Below are 2,980 nucleotides of genomic sequence, written 5' to 3'. Positions count from 1 at the left end.
AAGTTGAATGCAATATGCTGAGCCATGATAACATAACATGATGCATATACAAAGAATGAGCATGATATCAACATAAGCACGGGATGCAACATAACTATCCACCATATCAACTATGAATAATCTCCAACTGAACATGGCATAATGACGAGCATAAATATTACAAGTGCAACACTACTCATAGCATAACATGACCACTAGCATCAACCATAAATACCATGCAAGAACTCATCAATAACATTACCGAGTAACACTTAACCAACTAACAGCAAAGGAACAACGCATATTAACAGTACTCGGTAACCGACGTTAATCATGCATTGAAGAACATGACCAACCCCACATGTACTACTATCAAGCATGGCAATATGAAAGTAATACTAGCAACTAGCAGGGCATGATAACCAGGTGCATAACAACAAAGCAAGCAAGTAAGCACTAACCCAGAAGCATTACCACACCAACGATAACCATATTTTAAACAAGCAATCATTTAATAAATATTCAAGTTGAAAACCATGGCCACTGCATGACTATCACGCAAGTCGGTATTGTGGCTTGCCTGGGGTGACGGAGACTCCAGGAAGAAGTGCGGTGAAGCCACGGAGCAAAACGCCGGACGGTTTTCTCTCGGAGGGGGCTGATTAAAGGCAAGGGCAAAATGGTCATTTTCACTATGAGAACACCTAGTTAAAATGTTACCAAAATCTAGAGCTCGACGAGACGAAGAAGTGAGCGTTGGTTTCACCTCAATCAGAGTTACGGTTGCGGAGTTATGAGGTGTAGAAGAAGAAGGACCAATCTATGAAAATTTTATCACCAACGGGTCCCTGAGTGGATAAGGCAGAAGCGTATTGAGGGTAATACGTTTTCAGAATAGTGAAAGCGTACTTTAGCCTGCAGTAGAACAGAATACGCTTTCAAGAGGGGAAAACGTATTCTTAGTAAAAGGAAGGGAAAATACGCTTTCAAAGGAAGAAACGGTACTGACCGGAATACGTGTACACTTGACACGTCAGCGGGGGCGCCTGGGCCACTGACGGGCCGGGCCCAGGGGCAGGGGAGGGAGGCGCGGGCGCACGTCGTCTTCCTCCTCTCGCTCCTGTTCTCACTGAACAGAGGAGAGGAGCAGGGGAGGGAGCGGCGGCGGCCTGGCCGGCTCCGACCGTCCCCGGCCAGGGCGAGGCCACCGGAGGCTGCGGCCCGGCGTGGCGCGTCCGTTCAGGGGGTCGGCCGGCCCCGGGGAGGAGAGGAGGACGTGGGGGCGGTGGAGTACCGAGGGGAGACAGAGGTGGCCGGTGGTGGAGGGGCTCGGCGCTGCAGCCACTCCGGTGAGGGGGCAAGGGGGTGGGACGACTCAGCGGAGCACGGGGAGGACGGTGGTGGAGTCGGGAGGGAGAGAGGAGGCTCGGATGGACTCGGTCGGGGTGGTGGCCGAGAGCAACGGCGACGGCCAAGCGCCGGGAGGCGCGTCCAGAGGGACTCCGGTGTCAAACGAGTGGGGTGGGGAGGCTCTCTGAGAGGAGGGGAACACGGTGGACAGCTTTGGAAGAGAGGAGAGGGGCTAGGTTCGCCGAAAACGAGAAGACCGGCGATGGCCGAGACGAACTCCGGCGAAAAGAAGAGAGGGCCGAGGACTCTGGTGGGCGAGGAGGCTTGGGAAGAGGCTGGTGAGGTGCGGAGGGACTCGGGGCACGCTTAAATAGCCGCGGGGAAGGCTCTGGAGCTCACAAACAAGCTTGAGCAGTGCTATAGTGGTGGGCAGTGGCTGAGCATGGCACGGGCATGGAGCTAGCGGCTCATTTATGGCGAACCACGACGAGGCACCAATTCAGGGCGACGTAGTCGAGCACGGGCATAGTGGCCGGAACAAGCCAGAGAACCCCTGCAGCCATGACGCCAGCGTGATCACCACGCGCACTGGCGCAAGCGGCGCTCTTTGGCGTGGCCAACCATGTCCAATGGATGGACCTTGGCGCCCTTAGTCCAACTGAGGAAATAAATCGGTCTAGGGGCAAAGAAGAGATTTGCACTTAGCTCCAAAAGTAAATCAGTAAGAAGGTGTTTGTAACTCTCTGTGGTTAAACCAGCTTGGTAACATGGTAACTAGTTTGTCTGATGATGATCACATACTAAGGTGATGCTGATCACCAAAAATTAGACTAAGAGGATGAGTTTAGATGGTGGTAGCAGTAGAAAGTGCAATACTGGCCAGAATTGGGGATTTGGAGGATGCACTCACATACTTGATCTCAATGAGCTGAAATTTGACAGAGAGGGGTTATATGATGATATGAAGCTGCTTTAAGAATTTCATGCCATTTGGAAATACCAAAGTGGCACTTGCTTCAAAAAGCTTCATTCTGGATAGAAACTTGGAAAAATTGCACAGGTCAATTGGATTAACTAGTTGAGCTAAAACTTGGTGGGGGGAGTTGATATGGATTGAAGAATGCCCTGGAAAATTTTCAGCTTAAATGAAGCAATATAAAATATAGCTGCTTCACAAACTGAAAATCTTATCAAAAACTAAGATTTGGAGCTGGGCTCACATAGATGAGTTACATGAGCTCATATTTGGTGGAGAGTCATGATTGGACCATAGGAAGGACCTTGAAAAATTGCAACTCATTTGGATATTCCTAGACTGTACTTCCTTCATAATCACTTCCCTCAGACAGGAACTTTGGAAAATTGCTCAGGAATATTTACTAGGCAAAGTGAGTTGAATTTTGGCATGATCCAATGATATAGACAGGAAAAGCTGTCTAGGAAGTTTGGGGTAAATCAAGCAAATATAAATAGCATTACCTTTGCAAAGTGCCATTTAGGGCAGAATAGGGAAAGAATTATTGGAGAATTATTTTGGAACATGGCAATGAAATATTTTTCCATATTTGAGCAAGATAGGACCCAAACAATTTATGAGAACTATTTCGGAATTTTAGGAGTGACAGAAATATAGGTTGCTTCACAACCTAGG

At 48.8% G+C, this 2,980-nt stretch overlaps 1 long non-coding RNA gene across 1 annotated transcript; it reads right to left on the bottom strand.

Annotated features, from left to right (window-relative positions):
- Positions 1-558: 558 nt before the first annotated feature.
- LOC125517124 lies at positions 559-1,738 on the bottom strand. The gene is made up of 3 exons (XR_007287421.1): positions 989-1,738; positions 746-827; positions 559-637 (listed from the first exon to the last, which is right to left on the bottom strand). It is a non-coding gene; the product is annotated as an uncharacterized LOC125517124 (long non-coding RNA).
- Between the last annotated feature and the right edge of the window lie 1,242 nt (positions 1,739-2,980).

This window comes from Triticum urartu, chromosome 6 (genome assembly GCF_003073215.2).
Source record: "Triticum urartu cultivar G1812 chromosome 6, Tu2.1, whole genome shotgun sequence".
Lineage (NCBI taxonomy): Eukaryota > Viridiplantae > Streptophyta > Magnoliopsida > Poales > Poaceae > Triticum > Triticum urartu.
Note: the sequence above shows the minus strand (reverse complement) of the source record. Positions and strands in the feature narration are given on the sequence as shown.